General features: G+C 39.0%; 1 protein-coding gene across 2 annotated transcripts in view; it reads right to left on the bottom strand.

Moving 5' to 3' along the window:
• DCC (DCC netrin 1 receptor) overlaps positions 1-25,281 on the bottom strand; it is a 1,296,534-nt gene that overhangs the window by 539,604 nt on the left and 731,649 nt on the right. The window lies entirely within an intron of this gene.

Genomic DNA, 25,281 nt, shown 5'->3' with positions numbered 1-25,281 from the left:
CTGTGATTGAAATGTGCAATTGAAAGGAAATTACAAATATAACACACCTTTGCTAGTGAATCTTGCAGACTTGGTCCCTCAAAACCCTTTCTAGGGTTTAAAAAAGTGATGTGAGATGGATATATTGGGAGATTGGGACTTACATATAAACACTACTATATATAAGTTTCTCTAGCTGTGCTTAGCAGCATAGTCATGTCTGACTCTTGGCAACCCTTTGGACTGTAGCCTGTCAGGCTCCCCTGTCCGTGGGATTTCCCAGGCAAGAATACTGGAGTGGATTGTCATTTCCCCTCCAGGGAATCTTCTTGACTCGGTTATTAAACCCACATTGCCTGTGTCTCCTGCACTGCAGGTGGATTCTTTACCCATTGAGCCATCAGAGAAGCCATCACAATACAGAGAAGAGGTAACTATGTAAGAATTTAGTAAATAGCACAGAAAACTCTATTCAATACTCTGTAATGATCTATATGGGAAGAGAATTTAAAAAGTAGTGGATATATGTGTATGTATAACTGACTCACTCTGTTGTACACCAGAAACACAGCATTATAAATCAACTTTATTCAAATAAAAAATAATTTTAAAAAGTTATTTTCATCTTCTTCCACTGGGAATGTGAAACGATGACAAACTTGGGAAGCAGCAGCCTTGATCTCTTTTTCACACTGAAAATAAATATGCATTTTTCATAGATATTTTTAAAGACAGATTTTATTTTTGTCTTTGTTGTTGTTATGCCCAATAGGTAAAAAGTGGTAATTTTTGCTTCTTTGAGTAACCACTATTCCTTGCTCTTTCCAACCACTCTCAGCAAAAGTTTCTCCTAAAGTTGAAGTGAATTTGCAATCTCTGATGGTCATTGTCTTCTACAAAAATCAGAAAATCAGTGGAAAGAACCCAGGACTCAAGTCCTAGTTTTTCTACTGAGTGATCTTGGAAGTCAAATCTCCCACCGCCTCATCCCTCTTTCCCTCCCCTTCCCTGTCTTATTTTCCTGTTTATACCCAAATATTTGGGCCTCTAGTACCAAAAAGCTTTTAAATTCTTTACTCTCTCACAGGGCATGCTGGTTTAGAAGGATGCATTAACATGCCAAAGATATGGGAAAAAAAATCTGTCTGAGAGATTTCCTATAGCTAATGTGTCAACATTGTATACAGCACTAAATTTAATTATTTATAATTTATACAATAATATCAGACTTTATTCTTTCACCAACTTCACTGAAAATGAAACATCAGAAATATTTCTTGAATCCCTCTGAGCAGATACATTTATTATCTCTTGGATTCTATTTCCAACTTTATCACAGATTTTGATGAAGTATTTATTTACCAGACAATAGCCAATAATTATTGAGAGCTGACTGTACAATTTATTAGTCTAAGCATTTTGAATTTATTATTTGCACCAGAACTCTTTGAATCAGGCTCTATTTATTCCAATTTTAGAAATGAAGAGACTATGATGTGTAAGCAACTTCTCCAAACCACACAACTTGTAGGTTCTAGAGCCAGACAGACTGAGTCCAGTGCCTCAAGTATTTTGTAATAGTTCTACCACTAGAAAATTATGATGAAAAATGATTTTGCCACGGGAAAGTTCTGAATTCTCCTGCAATGCAGGGGATGAGGGTTTGATCCCTGGGTTGGGATGATCCCCTGGAGAAGGAAATGGCAAATCATTCTAGTATTCTTACCTGGGAAATCCAATGAACAGGGGAGCCTGATGGGCAATAGTCCATGGGGTCACACAACTGAGTATACACACACATGCACACATACATATATATAAATACATAAACACATACATACATATATATACATGAGTGAGAGAGAGATGAAGAGGTTTGGTATTCTCTTCTGTTCCTGCTTTCCTCTTCTATACTCTTTTTTTTTTTTTTTTTAAAGAATGTATTAGCTGTAACGTCTGGGGTTTTTCCAGCTTCAGGGGTGGCTGGGCCTGGGTGCTTAAATCATTTGATCCTGTATCTTTTTTTTCTTTTATCCAGTTTTCCTCCAGGTGGCTTCTTTCTCAGGCAGGTTCGAATGGGGGCTCTTCTATACTCTTAATCCTTTCTATTCCTCTGCTACTCCTCTATCTCTCTGTTTCCTGTGACGAGCAGACTAGGATTGATTCATCCCATTTTAGGTTTGCTTCCAAGAATTTAGGACCTAGGTATTCCTTCCACTGCTCTGAAGTACTAGATTCTCAACACAAATATAAACTGGGACTAATGAATGAGTATGACTTGTGGATGGTTGTACACATGTTTATTTAAGATTTTTCAGATTATGAACCCCTGGTTGGCTCTACATTTATCAGCTGATACAATTTCCATGTTTTCCTTCAAAGAGAACTCAAACATTCCCTCTTCCGTGAAAGTTTGCTTCTCATGAAGCCGGCAATGGATTTTCTTGCTTTTCGCAGGGCCCTCTCTCTTTGTGTTCAATTTTTAAACCACTTATGACTGTTAGATGTCTTTCACCTACATCATTACTTACTAAGCAGACTGTGAAGATGGCTCCTGAAAGCATATGATTTTTCTTTTAATTCCCTTTGAATATTAACATAGTTCTCCTTCCTTTCCATTCTTGGGGAAGAAATATTTCACAACTTTAAACTATTCGGTGGGCAACAATTTCTTAATGCCTAATGAAAATGAAGTGCCGTGAATTTTCAAGTTTATCAAATCATTCCATTCACATGGTTTTAGTCCATTTCAGAGAACTGCTTAACATACACATGCAATGCTACAGCAATTTCAGGCAAGATATTGATTTTATTATACTTTACTTCTTTAGACAGAATAAAATTCATGACCAGAAATAAATTACCCACATTTTCATCAGACCTTGGCTTCTCAGGATCTTTTTAAGTATGCAGAATACATATATAGAGAACTTTTGTAACTTAGGAGCTGAGGGAAGAATAAATAGCAACTATAACAGAAAGATGGAACAAACATAATTCAGTTCTCAAAGGCACTATCATAGTTAGAAATGACTAACAGATGAGAGACCTTTCTATACTACAGTCATTCAGTTCAGTTCAGTTCAGTCACTCAGTCATGTCTGACTCTTTGAGACCCCATGATTCGCAGCATGCCAGGCCTCCTTGTCCATCACCAACTCCCGGAGTTTACCCAAACTCATGTCCATCGAGTTGGTGATGCCATCCAGCCATCTCATCCTCTGTCATCCCCTTCTTCTCCTGCCCCCAGTCCCTTCCAGCATCAGGGTCTTTTCCAATGAGTCAACCATTCACATAAAAATTTAGGGTTAGGGTTAGGTGGCCAAAGTATTGGAGTTTCAGATTTAGCATCAGTAGAGATGTACAATTTCACCTTAAATCAGAGTAAACATTTTCTCTGCATTATTTTTTAAGTGAGTTTCTATGCTAAGACTACTCATTTGAATTCTGTAAAATTCATTTGGTCATTTCATCCCCAAACTAAGTTGTCACCAACAACCTAAATGGTATTAAGCATTTTACATCATATAAAGGATGCCTCTGGTTTCTCTGGTGGCTCAGAGGTAAAAGAATCCGCCTGCCAGTGCAGGAGATGCAGGTTTGATCCTTGAGTTGGGAATCGCCCCTGGAATTGAAATGGCAACCCACTCAAGTATTCTTGCCTGGGAAATCCCATGGACTGAGCAGACTGGCGGGCTACAGTCCACGAGTTCGCAAAAGAGCTGGACACGACTTAGTGACTAAACCAACAACAGAAGGCCGCCTCACAAGTATTTTTAGTAACATCCTATATTACTCCCTAATCTCCTTCATTCTGGAGTCTAGTCTTTTCACTTTTAGATAAGGTATTTAGCTATTCTTTTCCAATTATTTAGGTACAAAATAAATGTGGGTCAATTCTAAAATACTGCCCTAGGACACACAAGTAATATTTGCTGTGTTACTCTGACATTGAGCAGATTCTCCCCATCATAAAGACTTACAACAGCTCTTGAAAGTGCAAGAATGAAACTTTAAAGGAATGCAAATTGTTTAAATGAACAACAGGCAGTGCACATCACTGGTGAATGATATTCGAATGGTGGGTAAAAAAGACTGGTGAGATTTTTATTAGGGAAACAATAGACATTACCATGATCTTTGAGGGGTAAGTTTTTACCCTGAGAACTCTGGAAAGCTAGCTGATTTCTCTGGAACAGAGCACCTCTCTCCACCACTCCAGGCCTTTTGGAGTTAACATGTTGTAATAATGGACATCAATGCATTCAGTTCAGTTCAGTTGCTCGGTCATGTCTGACTCTTTGCGACCCCATTTACCACAACATGACAGGCTTTCCTGTCCAACACCAACTTCCAGAGCTTGCTCAAACTCATGTCCATTGAGTCAGTGATGCTATCCAACCATCTCATCCTCTGTCATCCCCTTCTCCTGCGCTCAATCTTGTCCAGCATCAGGGTATTTTCCAAGGAGTCAGTTCTTTGCATCAGGTGCCCAAAGTATTGGAGTTTCAGCTTCAGGATCAGCTCTTCCAATGAATATTCAGGACTGATTTCCTTTAGGATGACTGGTTTGATCTCCTTGCAGTCCAAGGGACTCTCAAGAGTCTTCTCCAACACCACAGTTCAAAAGCATCAACTCATTAGTCTTCTCTTAAAAGCATCAACCCATTGGTCTTCTCTTCAATAAAAATACCTGAACATCCCAACTATGTGGAAAATCTAAAATACGATTGCTGCCAAATTGGGTTAACTCTAAATCCAAAATAAACAAGTTCTTTCAGGTGAAGTCTTACAAAGACATCAACACATAATTTCACCTGAATGGGGACACAAAAAGTTGGACACGACTTAGCAGCTAAGCAACGGCAAAGAAGGAGTCATAGTCTGAAATGTAGTCACGTTTCAATGACTACAAAGGAAGCCATCTGGTGTTGAATGTAGGTTTAGAGAGGACACATCATGGTGAGGGGGGGATATTCTTTAACATTTCAGACTTCCATGCTAAACACACTTCAATAAAAACGTAGTTTTATGGAACAATGTTTCAAATGGGCATTCCATTTATAAATTAGAAATAGTTCTTTTATCCCATAGTTTCAATTCTTTCTACACCCACCTATATCACCAAAGTAATTTTCCTTCAGCTAATCTGATCTTTAAATGCATTATTCTCCTTCCCTCCCCCCCTTTTTTTAACAAGGAGCTGGGTGATATAGTATACCTCTGCCCAATTCAATACTTTTCTCCAGGCTTTTTCTGACAAGTGACTTGAAGTCTACTTAATATCCCTCTAGTTTGCTCCTTCCGACCTACACATCTGTCTTCCCCAAAAGGACTAGATGCTGAGATTTGCATTTCATTTTCTATTTAAGCTGTCTCTTACACATAACTGTCTGTGAAACTGAAAGCACTAGTCACTCAGTTCTGTCCAACTTTTTGCAACCCCAAGGACCACAGCCCGCCAGGCTCCTCTGTCAATGGAATTCTCCTGGCAAGAACACTGGAGTGAGTAGTCATTCCCTTCTCCAGGGGATGCTTTCAACTCAGGGATTGAACCTGGGTCTCCTGTATTGCAGGTGGATTCTTTACCATCTGAGCCATCAGAGAACCTACATAGCTGTTTGTACTCTGTTTAAGAAAAATTAGGTTGGGGTAACATTGGTTCAAGCCTTAAATGACTTAAGTATATTCCATATTGGGAATAAAAGGACATGAGTTACGTGCTAATTACTAATATTGACTGGGCTCCCACTGTTGTAGAAAGATGAGCATTAAGCTACGGACTTTATTTGTAGCATTTCCTATTCAAAAAAGTGTTCCAATTTTTGAGGGGTGGGGTGGGATATTTGGGTCCTCTTAAAAACTGCCAGAATGTACATTAGCTTTCCCCCTGACACATGTGTAAACCTAAGTGATGTATTTAATTGTATACATGCTTCTCAAGCAGAAGTAAATATATCATTATTGAAAATTACATGATAGAAAAACTACATGATGAAACAACAAGTTATCCCATTGTGGCATCAATGCGGATGCAAACCCACTAAATTCTTAACTTAAGGGCAGGGCCAGCCTTACCTCTGTTTCTACCACACATGAGATGAGTGCTAACAGATACAGACAAGATAAACAGGCCTGCGGAGGGTTTAGTCTTCATGGGCCAGTGCTGTGGCATTGCCACTTTTTGACTGCAAACAGGTAAGAGCTACTGGAAAGCTAGTGAGGAACAACACTTGAGAATAAGGATAGACTCTTCTTCTAGAGTCAGTGCCAATGACAAGAGCATATTCTAAGCATCAGACTACAAGTAATTCAGTTGTAGCTAGAAAAGAAGATATTTTAATCATCTTACAGAAACAAACATTGAGGCCCTCTGATTTTATTTTCTTCCCCATTGGTACTTTTTATCAGAGGCACAATATGCCGAAAAATGTGTGCTCCTGTGTAAAAATCCTAGACTGTGTCCTGTGGGATGAGGAACATCTGATCTGCAACCTTTACTATAGTGTTGTGTTTATGTCTGTTTTTCTTTCTTTCTTTTTAAAATGTGTTTGGAAACTATTTTAGATCTCTCATCACACTTTTCTGTATCCAGGCAAAGAATCCCACTACCGTTCCTCAGTTTCAGCTGTTTCTATAATCAGGGTTGCTTCTCTCTAAATCCAGATTAAGCTTTCCATTTCTCTTTTTTAATTGGAGAGCTTAGGACCAAAATGGGAGAAGGATGTTCTGAGGCTCAAACCAGTGATATAAACGATAGGAGGATTGATCTCAGGGTCCTAATTCTATACGCTTACCTATGTTATCACCATGTCTTTGCAAACTTGATTTGTGTGCTATCGATGTCCTTTAGTACTACTGGCAAGTCTCCAACAATTATGTTTGAGTATGCATGCATGTATGCAGGCATATATGTATATATAAACACATATGTATTAAATGCATTTACTTCTATATATTTATATACATACCTGTGTCCCTACATAATTCTATGTAAGCTATACAATCACATAGAATACCTATTTTTAAAATGATATGTATACACAGATATGCAAAATTATACCCCATACATACATAACTTATGAACACTTTCTTGTCCAGTTTTCAATGTTAGGTGAGGAAATCTCCCAGCACAAACATTTAACTGAGAAGACATTGGATTCTAACACATAACTAACTTCCCTTCCTCAATACCTACTGAACGTAAAAGTCCTAGTGACCACAAGTGTACATACACACACACACACACACACACGCATATACACATCAACCCCAGCAACCAAACAGAGAAAAAAAGCAATCAATTGCAAAAGGAAAAAAGAAACCAAAATGAATGTTTCTGGAATAGAGGAGAAAGAGCAGGATTTAGCTCCTTATCTGTCCTTAAATGCCAGCAACTTCCCTGGACTTTGGGGGGAAAAAACCTAAGAATCTCAGCAATACCTCTAAAACTGAATCAATGCAAAACTTACAGAGAGTCTTAAGTTTTTCCTTCCTTTTCTGATTGAGGAGACAATGAAATAGCTCTAAATCTTAAGACCAGCCTTTCCTCTATGGAAGAGAATATAAGACAGAATCAGCCAACAAAGCTGGGTGCTCTTAAGGGGCCTGAATGCTGCTTCAACTGAACTCACTCCCTAAAAAGTCCACCCAGGTATTAACTACTTAATAAAACCGGAACCATCCAGTACTTCAGACTGGAGCTCAAAGGGTCTCAGGCAAGGTGGTAAATAAGTCTAGAAGTGGCTTCCATGAAATTAGAGCAAAGAGTGGCTAAACAGCATCACACACGTGAGCAAGATAAAAGGCTTACAAGGGAAATATGGGAATAAATTATAAGCAAGAATAAGAGAAGTGAGGGGTGGGGAGAGAGACACGGGTGCAGGGGAAGAAGGGAGGAAAGCAAAACATTTGACCCAGAAGAAAAGAAAACCTAAGGGTAGAAACAGAGATAAACTTTTCAAGTTGTTTCACACAAAGTATTCTATATTATGAAAATAAATTCAACACTAGAGGTCAAAGACTAGATGAAAAAATAGCATAATGAAAAGAGAGATATCAAACCTAGGAAACAAATCAAAGAGCAAAACAACATCATTAGAGAGCCAATGATTAAATTAGAAAGTACAAGGAACATAACAGACACCACTAAGAACCAAATTTCCAATGTGTTGGAGACTTGAGATAACTGCAGTGATTGTAAGGGAGGAAGGCAAAGAGTCTAAAGTAATTAGGACAAGCTTGTATAGAAAGAGGCCAAGCAAAGATGATTTCATGTTGAGATACTGGTATCTTTATGTACCAAGATCACAAACGGAACGGAAGATATATGTAAAGATAGGATAAAAGGAAATTTTCCCTGAAAAATACAGCAGAATTTTTAGATTGAAAGATGATACCATTTTCCTGGGAAATCGAATGCATCATCCTCAATTGTGAGACATATCTTATTTTAGATATCGAAACTGGAGGATAAATCATCATTTGAACATCCAGACAGAAAAGTCAAAATCAAAACACCTCTATAAGGAGTGAGGTGGAATCGGATTCCCATATAGTAATGTCCAATGTCAGAAGATAATTAAGCAATATTGCTGTCGCAAAGCTGAACAGATCATAACTCCCAAACTCAGAAGGTAGGAATATGAGAGGATGGATGAGATTGCTAATCTCTCGTGCTAATTTCTAGATGTTATCTTTCATAGCGGGAATTTAATTGACTATATAGAACTTTCTAAAGTAAGATTGACAACAAAACCCAGGCAATTCAGAGTACCCTCAAAAGTAAAAGACAGGCATTTTGTGACAAAAGGACTGGTGAGGAAGACTGAATATATCTCTATGCAGAAATAAAAGTAAAAACAGTAGACATAATGTTTACTGAAAAGTAAATCAATTGTCATAAACTGAGCTTTCCTGGTGGCTCAGTGGTAAAGAATCTGCTGGCCAATGCAGGAAACATGGATTTGATCCCTGGTCCAGGAACATCCCACACGCCACAGAGCAAGTAAGCCGGTGCACCACAATTATTGCGTCTGTGCCCTCGAGCCCGGGAGCCACAACAAGTGAGCCCACGTGCCACAACTACTGCAGCCCGCGTGCCCTAGAGTCCACGCTCTGCAACGGGAGAGGCCACGCAGCGAGAAGCCAGCCCACGGCAACTGCAGAGCAGTCCCTGCTCACCACAACTGGAGAAAAGCCTCTGCAGCCATGAAGACCCAGCACAGTCAGAGATAAATATATAGATAAATAACTTTTACAAATTGTCGTAAACATGAACAGCATATAACTCCCAAACTCAGAAGGTAGGAATATGAGAGGATGGATGAGACTGCTAATCTCTCGTGTTAATTTCTAGATGCTACCTTTCATGGCAGGAATTTAAACAATTATGCCTTTAAATAAAACGTGAACTGTAAAAAAAAAAAAAAAAAAAAAAGCAGTATCTATAACTGTATCACATTGTTCTAAACATATTTCTACCTAACCATCCAACTATTTAGGTATAAAGAAAGATAAATGGAATACTGAGATTTGGGATGATTTTTTAACTCATGGGTTATTTTCACAAATTAATAGGGTGATTTTAGAAGCAAATATTCTGAGATGTGTCATGATTATGGAGATTAGATATAGCTTCATTCATTTTGTATTTTTAGAATGTTCATGATAAAAATGATATTAATTAAAAATTTCTCCTCTGGGAGTGCTCTCACCATGATAGCTTTAAATAACAGAACCCACAGGAAACTCAAGAGCTTGCATAAAACATGATATTCATAGCAGGCAAACATTTTATCATTCTTTTCTGTTTCTTTTAGCCTATTTCTCCATCAGGTTTTGGAAGAACTTCAGAGAAAACCTTCTTTGTGGTGGTGCTAAGAGTACATAAACCTGAGAGGAATACCACGTTCCCTCCAGCAAGCCTGGTGAAGGAAGAAGAGAAACAGGGTGATCTGGGGAAACCGCTGCCTGAGAAGAAGGAGAGTCAGGAGCTGGGGTCCTGGTTCTGGCTCTATTACACGTCAGACTACGGAAACGGAACCAGTAACTGAACTGCTCTAGATTTCAATTTCTTACTCTGCAAACTGAGAAGGTTAAATTGGAATCTAATCATCCAAAGTCTTCGGAACCTCTTCTCATGTGGCTGGAGAAGGGATGTTGGTGATGTTACTCCCTAAGCCTTTAATACCTTCAAGGAAAATATTGCTGAGACAGGCTGGCACCTTAGACCCTTTGATGCAGTGTTTGAATGTGGACACACATCTCCCTGAGCAATAAAATACACGGAAACTACAAGGAACTAAAGTGTGTGTGTGCACTGGGGCTCCCCAGGCAGCACTAGTGGTGAAGAACCTGCCCGCCAATGCCAACACGGACATGCAAGAGACACAAGTTCGATCCCTGGGTCGAGGAGATCCCCTGGAGAAGGAAAGGGCAACCCACTCCAGTATTCCTGCCTGGAGAAGTCCATGGACAGAGGAGTTTGGTGGGTTACAGTCCATAGGGTTGCAAAGAGCTAGACATTACTGAAGCAACTCGGCTCGAAGCATGCATGGACAATAAGATACAAAAAGACCAAAAAAACAAAGCAAAACAAAAACCCAACTGCCACTTCTGAAGAAGCAGGAGCAAAGACAAGGTGTTGGGAGCAAAAATAGGGTACTGCACATGCCCCCTGCACTCATCACTGCCAGACGAGCCGTAGACCACCTAAGCTACTTCCTCCGACTCAACCCCTGGACACACAACTACCCTCACTCCATATAAGTACCCAGCTCACCCCTCTTCTTGGGACATGAGCAAGGTAATCTGTTGTTTGTTCTTGCTCCCCGCTGCTGCAGCAGCTGCCCCAATAAAGCCTTACCTGAATTTCTTGTCTGGCCTGTCATCAATTTATATCAATTAAAGAAGGCCAAGAACCCTGGTCGGTATCAATGCCCTTATATGTAGTGAGCTTTTACATTAATTTGGCTTGAGGAGACATGGATGGACTTAGAGTCTGCCATACAGAGGGAAGTAAGTCAGAAAGAGAAAAACAAATACCATATATTAACACATACATGTGGAATCTAGAAAAATGGTACAGATGACCTACTTCCAGGGCAGGAACAGAGATGCAGACATTGAGAATAGGCAGGTGGACACGGAGAGGAATGGGAGGGTAGGACAACCTGGGAGATTGGGAATGACGGATGTGCACTGCACTGTGTAAGACAGCCAGCCAGCCGGGAAGCCACTGCACGCACAGGAAGCGAGCTCGGTGCCCTGTGAAGGCCTAGACGGGTGCGATGGCAGGGCAGGATGGAGCGGGCATGTGCATACACATCGCTGGCTCACTTCCCTGTACAGCAGCAGCTAACACAACACTGTAATTATATTCCCCAAAGAAGTAGCAATGGGGGAAAACAATAAAAATCCTTCATGAGAACGTTCTCTGCTACTACAACAAAGAAAGTAAATTATCTCCAAGGTTACTGTTTCCCCAGCTTCAAAATTCTGATGAGTCGAACCTGCTATTGTATTTATCTAGTCCAAGACTATTCACAGCCTGAGCAGTTTACATCACGTTGATTTAGAGGAAAAAAAAAAAGAACAGGGAAAATTAAAGTGTCAGTTTGCTTTTCATTCTGTCACTAAGATAATATTTGGATAGCATTAATGCATTGTTTAAAATGATAAGTACGATCCTAAGCATTTCAAAAAATCACATTAAGTGACTCAAAGGCAGGTCAAGGGTAATTAGTTCAACGCCTTACCACAAAATGACAGCATTCCCTTCATACCAACACTAACAGATGGCTTACTTTTAAGATTACTTGGTGAAAGAGTACTTCCAGCATTGATTACATTCCAATTTTGAGACTTTATCTGCCTTTTTCATTCCTGCATTTTGGCCTCAAGAGACCTCAGCTATCTCCCTACAGATAAGGCTAAGCTCTATGGTAATTTCACTGCTTTACAAACATGGATTTCAGACACCATGGAGAAAGTGTGTGTGTGTGTGTGCACGTGAGCACATGTGTGTGAGGGTTTACAAAATCTCACGACATAGACAATACATTTATAAATGACTGACTTCCTGCATAGTAAACTAAAATGATCTTTTAAGAATTCTGCCTGATATTTAAAAAACAAGAAGGAATGTTTGTAAAATGTGTAATTCATAGTGGCAAACTGGATTAAAAGATTTAGAACTCAGAAAATTCATTTTAGTTAGGAAGAAACAGCATTGAATTTTAAAATGTAGTATATGAAGGACGGAGAAGGCAATGGCACCCCACTCCAGTACCTCTTGCTTGGAAAATCCCATGGATGGAGGAGCCTGTTAGGCTGCAATCCATGGGGTCGCTAAGAGTCGGACACGACTGAGCGACTTCACTTTCACTTTTCACTTTCATGCATTGGAGAAGGAAATGGCAGCCCACTCCAGTGTTCTTGCCTGGAGAATCCCAGGGTCGGGGGAGCCTGGTGGGCTGCTGTCTATGGGGTCGCACAGAGTCGGAAACGACTGAAGTGACTTAGCATAGCATATGAAGGACAACTGATAAAAGCATGCATTTGATTAAAAGACAGTAAAATCCACTACAATAGCTTGCATGAACAGGCTCCTCTGGTAGCTCAGATGGTAAAGAATCTGGTTGTAATGCAAGAGACCAGGGTTCGATCCCTGGGTTCGGGAGATGCCCTGGAGAAGGAAATGGCAACCCACTCCAGTATTCTTGCCTGGAGCATTCCATGGACTAAAGACTATTTTGGTGGGCTCAAGTCCCTAGCATCGCAAAGAGTCAGAAAGACTTTCACTTCCTTACCTGAAAATAGATCTAGGATTTTTTTGTGGACTGCTAAGAATTCCAATTTTACTTACTTTTATTTTTTTGTAAATGGAATAATATTTAAAACTAAGTCCATAAATTTCTGCTTTATTGACTATGCCAAAGCCTTTGACTGTGTGGATCACAATAAACTATGGAAAATTCTTCAAAAGATGGTAATACCAGACCACCTGACCTGCCTCTTGAGAAACCTGTATGCAGGCCAGGAAGCAACAGTTAGAACTGGACATGGAACAACAGACTGGTTCCAAACCGGGAAAGGAGTACGTCAAGGCTGTATATTGTCACCCTGCTTATTTAACTTATATGCAGAGTACATCATGAGAAACTTTGGGCTGGAGGAAGCACAAGCTGGAATCAAGATTGCTGGGTGAAATATCAATAACCTCAGATGACAGCTGATAACACCATCCTTATGGCAGAAAATGAAGAAGAACTAAAGAGCATCTTGACGAAAGTGAAAGAGGAGAGTGAAAAAGTTGGCTTAAAGCTCAACATTCATAAAACTAAGATCATTGCAATCGGTCCCATCACTTCATGACAAATAGATGGGGAAATGGTGGAAACAGTGGCTGACTTTATTTGGGGGGGCTCCAAAATCACTGCAGATAGTGACTGCAGCCATGAAATTAAAAGACGCTTACTCCTTGGAAGAAAAGTTATGACCAACCTAGATAGCATATTAAAAAGCAGAGACATTACTTTGTCAACACAGGTCCATTTAGTCAAGGCTATGGTTCTTCCAGTAGTCATGTATGGATGTGAAAGTTGGACTGTGAAGAAAGCTGAGCGCCGAAGAATTGATGCTTTTGAACTGTGGTGTTGGAGAAGACTCTTGAGAGTCCCTTGGAATGCAAAGAGATTCAACCAGTCCATCCTAAAGGAGACCAGTCCTGGGTGTTCATTGGAAGGACTGATGCTGAAGCTGAAACTCCAATACTTTGGCCACCTGATGCAAAGAGCTGACTCATTTGAAAAGACCGTGATGCTGGGAAATATTGAGGGCAGGAGTAGAAGGGACGACAGAGGATGAGATGGTTGGATGGCATCACTGGACTCATTGGACATAAGTTTGGGTAGGCTCCAGGAGTTGGTGATGGACAGGGAGGTCTGGCGTGCTGCGGTTCATGGGGTCACAAAGAGTTGGACACGACTGAGCAACTGAACTGATATATACGTGTATATATATATGTGTGTGTGTGTGTGTATATATATATGCCTTTGTATGTTGTTATACCCACTAACATGCCTGTAAAATAAGTGCAATCTGCAACCTGAACATTCTTTCTGTTTTTATGGGCATAAAGCTGATACAAGATTTCTGAGGGTTCAGGATGGGGAGCACATGTATACCTGTGATGGATTCATTTTGATATTTGGCAAAACTAATACAATTATGTAAAGTTTAAAAATAAAATTAAATTAAAAAAAAAGATTTCTGCATTGTTGAAAGAAAAATAAATCCACCAAGTTGCAAGTCAAGTCACAAGTTAAAAAGGAGCCAGTTTTTATTTGCTTTTGCTTTTTAAATAAACATGAACTTCAGGTAGAGCAGAAACATAAGCTGAGGGTACTTTGAGGATAGACCTGTGCCTAATTACTTCTTATTATATATCCTAAAACATAATGAATCCTGAATAAATGCCAATTTGATTGGTTGATTGATAGGATCTATAAATCTCGATGTAGTCCATCCTTTATATTTTGCAGATAAAGAAATTGAGTGTAAATGACATGTCTGTGACATCACACAGCAGATAAATATGAAAGATATTAGAACCCACGTTTCCTAAATTCCAATTTGGCTTTTCCTTTGTACCAAAAGTTACTAGCATTTGGTAGTGCACACACATCTGCTTTAGAGTTAAATTAGGATACCACTTGCTGGCACTACTAGCTTCCCCGTTAGGTGCTACTGCCACGGCTACTCAAGCATTCATTACACTGTGCTTCAAAGGTCTGTTTCTTCTTTTCTGATTCCCATTAGTCTACACACACACCACAAAGGAATATCACTCAGCCACAAAAATGACAAAATAACATCACTGTTAGCAACATGGATGGACGCAGAGATCACCATAGGGAACTAAGCCAACGCACAAAGACAAATTCCTGATATCACTCGTGCAGAATCTTAAAAAAGGCTACACATGAATTTATCTACAAAACAGAAATAGAGTTGCAGATGGAGAAAAGAAACTTATGTTTACTGGTGGGTAAGGAGGGGAGAGGGATAAATTGAAAGCCTGGGATTGACACATATTACTATATATAAAATAGATAACTAGTACAAACCTACCTATTAGCTATAGCTCAGGGAAGTCTACCCAATACTCCATAATGGCCTATATAGGAAAATAATCTGAAAAGAGTGGATATATGTATAACAGATTCACTTTGGTATACATCTGAAACTAACTGAACATTGTAAATCAACTATATCCCAATAATTAAAAAAAAAAAAAACATGTTATTGCATCAAGATTCAGTGAGACAATGCATAAAAAGCAGTTATCACAGTGTCTAGAGCACAATAATTGTTCTATAAACTGTATCTATCATTATATCATTAAACCTATCACTGTGTTTTATCTCTGACATCCAGCTTGTTGTGTCAGTCTATTTTTCACACTTGAATTTTCTTTCACACCCAGCATTTAATAATCACTGTCAAGCTTTGCCATTCTATCTCTATAATATCTACTGTCTTTTTGTCATTTCTATTTCTACTGCCATTTCTGTGGCAATACAATTTAACTTAATTTAGCAATTACTCACTGAGCCTGTGTCTTAGCATTATGTCAGACACGGAGGATGCAAGGACAATGAACACGCCTTTCAAGAAGGTGCATGTTTTTAAAGCCACAAGGCTTGATTATTGCTGTAACAGAGAAGCAGTAGGTACACTGGGATATAAAAGAGAAATAAAAAGGATTCATAGGATTTGACAGTTTTGATGTCCCTAGTAATTAGGATCTGAAATTCTCCAAGGTCCCACAAAATAAGAGAAGCCAGAATGCTGATAACCCATGCCCGAGGTATGCAAATGTAGAAGTGAGACCTCCAAGGGGACATGACACTGAATACCTGCATCTCTGGCTAGGGTTCCAATAGGGATAGGAAGGCTCTTTCCAACTGTACCATAATGTGGTACAAATACTTGGCTTGCAATCCGCAACAAGCAAGAATCAAAAATATAAACTGAATATCTTCTCTGTTCCTCCTAAGAATATCATTAGCTAAGAAAGCACAGTATGGACCTTCTTCTGAGTAATATTTCTTATGGAAAATCAAAGTTGTGAAACACAAAAAATTCAAAGATGGAGCTTTGTAATACCCATTTTTGAAACCATGAAGAAAAATGGAAAATTTTGTGTAAATATTCCCCCTTGCATGAAAAAATTAAAACCAGAGAGCACATATATGAGGACAAAATTCCTAAGTAACTCCACCAAACTCCACGGTCTTTGTGTTGTCCAAAGACTTGGCTATTGCAATATATCCAGTAAAAGTGTCGTTCGTGCTCATGTTGAGTCACTCAGTCACGACCAACTCTTTGCAACCCCATGGACTGTAGCCCTCCAGACTTCTCTGTCCATGGAATTCTCTAGGCAACAATACTGGAGTGGGTTGCCATTTTCTCCTCCAGGGCATCTTCTGACTCAGAGACTGAACCCACATCTCCTGTGTCTCTTGCACTGCAGGCAGATTCAGTAAAACTGTAAACACAGAGTGTGATCAGTGGGCTCTGAAAAGAGAAAATAAAAATCCCACACTGCTGAAAGCTACACACACAGCCATTCTATAATAAATCTATCCAAGAAGCTTCTGAGAGTAATGGCATGCATGCAAGAGGGCATGGATCAGTTAAAGAGCTCTACGCTTTAGTGATTTCAACATTTTTTCAAGAGATCTTTTTCTCTGAAGTGAAGCTGATTGAGTGACAAATAACAGCATTCCCCAAAATGCTATCTTTTCCAATACAAAGTGGCTTTTACATGTTAAAAAATTTTTTGATGTATTTCTCCTGATCCAAGGAACAGACCTCCCATCGCCAAGTGACTAACCTCTGTCAACATCTCATCTGAATGATGCTTTATCAATCTTCCTTTAATGGTATTAAAAGTCACCATGTTAGACGGCTGAAAGAGCCCAGGATGGCCAGTCACACAGGAAACTATGTCAGAATTCTGTTCCTGCCACTCCATGGTTATAGGAGTTTGGGTCAATTAATTCCTCTTATCTGAGCCTCAGCTTCTATCTGTAAAGTGAGCACACTAATAACTATCAAACAAAGGCTACTTTGAGCATAAGAGAAAATCCTATAAAACTTCTGTCCTAATGACAGTACCATGCAGGTGTTATGGGCTAAAGGTGTTATGTTCCCCCCAAATTCACATATTGAAGCCCTAACCTCCAAAGTGATGGGTATGTGGAATTGGGAGGTAATTATTCTGAGAGGTAATTAGCTTTATTTTTTTTCAAGATTTTTTTGATGTGGACCAATTTCAAAGTCTTTTTTGAATTTGTTACAATATTGATTCTGTTTTATGTGGTTTTGGGGTTTTGGTTTTTCAGCTACAAAACATGTGGGATCTTAGCTGCCTGATCAGGGATCAAACATACACTCCCTGTTTTGGAAGTCACAGTCTTAACGACTGGACCTCCAGGGAAGTCCCTGGAGATAATTAGCTTTAGATGGGGCTTCCCTTGTGGCTCAGATGGTAAAGAATCTGCCTGGAATGTGGGAGACTGGGGTTCGATCCTTGGGTTGGGAAGATCCCCTGGAGTAGGAAGTGGCAACACACTCCAGTATTCTTGCCCGGAGAATCCCATGGACAGAGGAGCCTGGTGGGCTACAGTCCATGGGGTCACAAAGAGTCAGACACTACTGAGCAACTAACATTTTTCAGGTAATAATGGGATGCTGTGAATGAGACACTCATGATGGGATCTGTGCCGTTATAAGAAGAAAACAGACAGATCACACACGTGCAAAAAGAAGAGGTCACATGAGCACGCAGCAAGATGGCGGCCATCTGCCACCCAGGTAGAGCCCTCGCCAACAGCTAATTCTGCTAACATCTTAATTTTAAACTTCCCAGTCTCTAAGACTATGAAAAATAAACACCTGTTAAAGCTCCCCAGTCTACGGTATTTTGCTACAGCAGTCCAGGTTAAGACAATAGCAATTGTATATACATATATATAAAATTAATGTCAGTAATAATCAAATCCTTATATATATATATATATGTATATATATATATATCACTAATATCAGTAATAATCAAACCCTAAAATATCAAAAATGAAAGAAAACAAATTGTTTATCTGTCCCAGTTTCTGAACTTTACAAATGAGAACTCGGTGAACAGGGACTGGTCCGGTGCTTTGCTTTCTCTCTGGCACCCAGCTTGGTGCTTTGTTGCTGTTGAGTCGCTAAGTCATGGCCAACTCTTTTTGCAACCCCATGGACTGTAGCCTGCCATGCTCCTCTATCCGTGAGATTTCCCCGTGGGTTGGAGTGGGTTGCTATTTCCTTCTCCAGGGGATCATCCTGGCCCAGGGGTTGAACCCATGTCTCCTGCATTGGTAGGCAGATTCTTTCCCACTGAGCCACCTGGGAATCCCAGCTTGGTACCTTAGCGTCACTCAAATGTTTGTTCACAGGTAAATGAGCAAAGAGTTGGACATGACTGAGCGACTAAACTGAAGAGTATATATGCATGAATCAAAAGATGACAGCAAAAGTGTTAACAATGATCTCAAATGTATTTGTTTATTTTCATTTTAGGGTTGCATAACCTGGTCATTGCTGGAGACAGACTTGTTTCCAAAAGTACAACTCTGACATAATGATTCTTACTCTGTTTCTTTTTCATTTTTTGCTTGCCTTCATTCCCCATACTTTCCAAGTGCCAAATGTTATAAAATATTTTCACATAACTTTATCTCCTTCAGTCTTTTAAAACATCCTTTCAATGTTCGCTTCCGTTCTAATCTTAAAGAGGAAGCAAACAAGACTCATAACGGCTAAATGATTACCTCCATACTATGAACCCGTAAGTGGAGGGTCAGGATAATGCCCAGCACTGCCTGATTCAAAGTTCGTGCTTTGAAACAGTACCATGTGGTGTTCTTATCAGAGGATACATTGGTTGTTACCTATTTGTTGTACTTTCCATACCACTGTGGTTCATTCCTTCCGAGGTGCTAATTTTGTTTACTTTTTATTTTATATTGGAGCATAGCTGATTAACAATGTTGTGATAGTTTCAGGTAGACAGCAGAGGAACTTGACATTTTCCTAGCTGTACTTGATCTGTACCAAATCTAAATTAGACTGCAAAATCAGGGGTGGCTGCACTTTAAATTCCATGTAGCATGGAACCATTTCAGCATCACTGGAAAAGGTCTTTTCTAATGGCCCCCAAATCATTACTTCTGTCTACACAGAATGTCAGTTCTCCTGCTTGAAACTGATGAAAATAACTCTATGTTTGCTGAGTCTTGAAGGATGGATAAGGACCCTGCTCTACTACCTGCTTGAAAAATCCTCATGTCCCTGCTACCTTGAAAATGCATATCAAGTGTGGACTAATCTTTATCTTTCTGAAAAGCTAAAGGAGTCAATTGTACCCAAGATGAGAAGTGATGCTTGAAAGAACTCATCTCCCAGACTCTAAAGCATATTTTTCAAACAGAGATATTCAGCTCCAATATTGCTTACATCAAATGTTCTGAACACTTCCTTTCCCATTTCAATTTCTACAGTCTCAACTTTGCTTTCTCCATGCACAATTAAGGAGCAGATGGGGGGCTTGGGACACATGCTGAATAACAGACCCACCAGTGCCTTTACCAGCAATTCAGAAACTTCCAGAACAGAATATTCCTCTTGTAGGCTATTAAGAAACCAACACAAGTGACGCCAGTATAGACATACCTTTGATGTATGTTGAATTCACACACAGTCAGCTTTGCTATAATGAGTCACATGCATTTCTAAAAACAATTACCATGTTATAGTGAAGTGGTAAAAGGAACGTATCTGAAACCAGAAAGTTGTAATATCAGCTATGGATAGGTACAGCTCTTAACACGTGGGGAAGTTGGGTAGCAAGTAGATGCTTGAATCATGTACTGCTGTGTGGTCTGGCTCAGCCGGACACAGTTTTCTCTATTCACTTGTTATTTCTTGCAGATGAAATCACATATTGAAGATGCAAAATGTGTGTTATACGTCAACTGTTCCCTAATTTCTTGATTACCTTGCAACAAATTCACCTTTTCAAAACAAGCATTACAGCAGAACTGACTATACCAGAAACTGTGTGGGTGTATATCCTAATCAATTTGGGTAAAGATTTTTGGAGGCTGTAATACCTTCTTAAAAACATTTTTTTTGGTAAAAACATTTTTTTGTAAAGTTGCAATGAAACAAACATCATATATAGTTCTAAAGGAAAGATCTATTATACTCTTTTCTTACAACATAATTTTGTAAGATGTTTAAAGAGTCCATGCTAGGATTTGAGATATGTGTTTTCTCTTATGTTAAGTAATTCACCATCTAGTAATGTAACCTATGTAAATAAACAGAGTTGGAGACAATGATTCATCAGCATGAGTGTTCACAGAAGTACATTTGTAACAGTAAAATACTAAATGCTGTATTTAAAGAACTGAAAAATCCTACTCCCCAAAAAATCACTGGAAGAAGTTCAGACTAATAATATATATATATATATAAAGCCTGGATCTAATTTTAGCAAAACCTCTAGGAATTAACACCATGGGAATTATTTAGACAAGTGCAAAATAAATGCACAGAGTAATGTCTGTTACTATTGCCTCCAAAGCTCAAATACACATTACAATGACTGCATGCTAAGTCTAGTCAGTGGTGTCCACGTCTTTGTGACCCCATGGACTGCAGCTCACCAGGCTTCTCTTTTGGTTGGGAATGATCTAGTGGAGAGGAAAAAGAGTTAATGGAAGAAAGAGAGAGGGCAAATGCTGAAGCCATGCTCTGAGGTACCCAAGAAGAGACGGAGGTAGCGCAAGGATGGAGGGGTCACTTTTTGTCAGGTCATATGGAAGGGAAGCAAGAGTTTTGGGGGCAGCACACACATCTGATAAATACACGAAAGATGAACGTTCTCTTCTGAAAGCTGCTATTTTCTCAGTGAAATGGCAAAGAAGGCCATCAGCTGAGACTACAGTGGGGAAGAGGAAGTGGGTGGCTGAGGAGAATGGACACATTGTGAGACAGTTTTACAGACTCGAGGGAGATCATATGAAGTGGAGAAATACGGCCAGATCACCAAGCAACATAAAAGACCACTTGAAGCTAGCAGTCATTATAATTAAGAGAGACCTGTCCACAAGTTCCTGTGTTTTTCTCCACTCCTGTTTGGCTTCAGGAATTCAAGGGCAGTGAGGGTAAAAATTAGGTTTAACTGGGATTGGGTTTGCCAGTTCAGTTTCTTCATCATGCTGTCCTTGAAGCCTTGCCCACCTGGCAAGTTTTCATTTCTATGAGCCATTGTGTTTCCTTTTGGGTTAAGTCAGTTTGGGGGGTCTTCAATTACTTGTCACAGAATGAGTTCACCTTTCGCAGAAATGTTATCTCTTTTTAACAGGTATGAAAGGCATACTAAGGCAGAGAATCCTCAGCTCATTAAGAGGCTTTAAGTGAACGACTGGGTATGTCATTATATATATATTTTTAAGATTTTATGTGGGTTGCCAAGAAAAGTCAGACTTAGAGCCAGAGGGAGTTTTCTGGGGAAGTCACCATGTCTACCTCAAGTCTGACTTGAACTGCCAGTTTTCTTCTCTATTATTAACTTCTTTCCCCAGCAGTGAACTTTTCAATGCTCAAAATTCTGCTCAGAGAAAAAAAAAATCCCTATATATTCTGCGCGCTCTGTACCCTGAAGCTCTCATAAGTGACCCTAGAACACTAGATCTTTATCCCCAAGGGTTTGCCATCAGCTGTTTCCATATGAATGCAAAATTATTACATATGGAGCTTGGGGTTTCTCCAATTCCTCCAATGTAAAACAGGATGGTAAGTAGTAACCCCACAGATACAATGTATAGATCCATAGATTCCTGACTCCTAGGAACATTTTATATCATAGATGTTGTACTGAGAAATTCAGTCTTTCTTCAAAATGGATTCATGCCATGCATACAAAATAAGTCTCTCAAAACACAAATAACGCCATGTATCATGAGAGAAAGGTTAGATCAATAAGTGCCTGTATCACATCCAAAGAAGTGACAACAGAGGAATCAAACAGGAAAAATATACACTCGGGCCATCTATTTGCCAGGAAATTATCTTTCCTTCAAGTAAAAAGACTTCTAATATGTTTCCCCTTTGTTCTATTCCTCCTGAAGGAATTTCTACAGGGAAAGTCAAAAACAATTCTCTTTACCTCTGTCTTTCTCTGGTTCTACTAGACTTCCTTTTATCTTAATATTTTAAAAATATTGGTGGTTCTGATTTTTTGTAGTATGAAAAAAATGATTCTAAAAGATGAAATTGTTCTGTATCCTTTATCTGTGACAACATTTTCTTCTGGCATCTAAACAAGAGAAAAGTCTGAGACTGACCTCCAGAAAAAGATGCACATAATTCCTCAAAATAAAACTGTCAGCCCATCAGATTGCATATTTACTAGAACAACACGTTCTTATATACTCAGAGCAGTTACACAAAGAATAGTGAATTGTCCTTTTTGAAAAATAGCTTAACGGAAAATGAAAATTACTTAAACTTGCATACATATACACTCCCCTGACACACACACATACACACACATATATACCAACTTAAAATGTTCAATATAAATAAAAATAAATAATCAGAAGAGTATGTTCTGAGTAGACCCTTTTGGAGCTCTTTCCAGGAAAAATATCTTCAGAATACTTAAAAAGTCAAGTTCTTTAAAAATAATTTCAGTTTGATATCTATAATGTATAGTTTTGGCAAATCCAAACATTATGTGTATTTTATCTTACTTTTCCTTGAAAATCTGTTTTAATTTACTTATCCCGTTAACTTTCATTTCTTTCTCAACGAAAACTTTGAATGGACAAAATGACTGATATCTGTATACACATCAAAGTCGTTTCTATTATGATTCAAACCGGTTATCACTCTTATAACATGAGAGAATTGGAAATTCATCTCATCTCTAATACTCCAGAGATTTGCACTTTCAGCAATTTCCCAAATAATATTTCAGAGTAGACCGAAGTTATTTTTAATTATAAAAAGTTTGGAAAGCTAATATTACCTAATTATCACAAAAAAATAAGATCACAATGTACCTAGTCTAGGAAAGAATTTTATCAAGATTCTAAGCAATCATGTATCAGAAAATAATTTCAGGAGAGACACATGATCTAATACACTGGTCACACAGCCTCATCTGTGGGTGTGCAACCACCGGTCAAAATGTGATTTAAGTACAGTCCTGGTCACCTGATGTTTAGTGACCTGATGATGCATTTCGGTCTCCTGAAGATGTGTTTCAGAAGAGTGGCCACTGAATTGAAGTGAAAGATTACCAGGTCACTGTTAATGAGTTAGTCTATTAAGATTTAGAAAGATGGTAACAATAACCCGGTGTACGAGACAGCAAAAGAGACACTGATGTATAGAACAGTCTTATGGACTCTGTGGGAGAGGGAGAGGGTGGGAAGATTTGGGAGAATGGCAATGAAACATGTAAAATATCATGTAGGAAACGAGTTGCCAGTCCAGGTTCGATGCACGATGCTGGATGCTTGGGGCTGGTGCACTGGGACGGCCCAGGGGGATGGTATGGGGAGGGAGGAGGGAGGAGGGTTCGGGATGGGGAACACATGTATACCTGTGGCGGATTCATTTTGATATTTGGCAAAACTAATACAATTATGTAAAGTTTAAAAATAAAATAAAATTAGAAAAAAAAATTAAAAAAAAAAAAGAATAGATGTATTTTTGTCAAGGAAGTGCACTCATAGATATTTAATCAGTACTATTAACATATGTCTGTTTTGTACAAATTAAGATCCTGCTTAGAGATTCTTTATCAATATTTTTTTTTTTAATATTTGTGCTCAAATGTATTTTCCGTTGATCTGTGGAATGTTCTGTGCAAAGCTGTATGGCTGTACTGTTGGGCTAGACACTTTTGTTTTTTAAAAGCTGGATTTAGCACCATGTTATTTGACCATGTTAAAAATAGTAACTTGGTTATTAAAAATATGGTTGCATAATTTTAAAAACAGTTGCTACGGTTGGCCACAATGAAGTGATAGAGTGGAACAATAACACTATGCTCTGTTACAAAATATGAAATATACTTCTTCCACTAGTACAGGATCTAAAATTCCCATTGGGAAATCTTTCCTTTGAGTTAGAGTGTGGCATGCACTAAACTTCATCTAGAGAGAAATATGCACATATTATTTGAGAGCAATTATTACAAAATAGCCTCTGGATATTACCAAGATAGGGGAAGGACCCACAGCAACAGGGCCAAAAAAGAGCTAAGTTCTGATATAATTACAGAGAGTAATATTTCCAGCTCAAAGAATAGTGCTCCCTATATGTGTAATGTTAATCCTGACTGCCAGATACAGTATTAAAATGGAAATAAAGCAGATGAACCTTGTTCTTTACATCAAAAAGGTCCCGTTTATTCATCCACCCAACACTGTTTAATGAGTATCTATGAAAATCCCATGGACGGAGGAGCCTAGTAGGCTGCAGTCCATGGGGTCTCTATGAGTCAGATACGACTGAGTGACTTCATTTTCACTTTTCACTTTCACACATTGGAGAAGGAAATGGCAACCCACTCCAGTGTCCTTGCCCGGAGAATCCTAGGGATAGGGAAGCCTGGTGGGCTGCCGTCTATGGGGTCGCACAGAGTTGGACATGACTGAAGTGACTTAGCAGCAGCATTATATAGATGAATCTTCTTTCTAATATATCTTTTAATATGCTTAGGACACATATTGAGAGGCCAATATACGTTTATTCTTCCTGTATTTTTGTCTCTTTTCTGCTAGAAAAATAGCCAAACCTTTGTAGCTCCCGCTTTACTGGGGATAAAGATGGGGCACAAGTATTGACCAAACAAAAGCCTAAGTTTTATGAAGACACTTCTTTTCTTAAACCTACATTTGAGTGGATTGTGCGTTTCAAAAGCATTGAGAAATAAAAGGGAGTTTTAGAGGGTCACATGGGCCAATCTAGGAGAAGAATTTAAGATTCATCAATACCAGAAACTGTCCCTCTTCTGTTCCAGGAAGATGGCCACTCTCAGGAACTGAGCTGCTGAATGAAATATCTGCATAGGTTGAGTTCCAGAGTTCAAAGTTTCCAACTTCAGAAAAGGTCCCAGTACTCAGATTTAGCATAAAATCAAGGAAGCTGCTCACTTCTAAGAGTCTA

This window comes from Bos taurus, chromosome 24 (assembly GCF_002263795.3).
Source record: "Bos taurus isolate L1 Dominette 01449 registration number 42190680 breed Hereford chromosome 24, ARS-UCD2.0, whole genome shotgun sequence".
Classification (NCBI taxonomy): Eukaryota; Metazoa; Chordata; class Mammalia; order Artiodactyla; family Bovidae; genus Bos; species Bos taurus.
The sequence above is the reverse complement of the archived record's forward strand: the minus strand, read 5'-3'. Positions and strand labels throughout refer to the sequence as shown.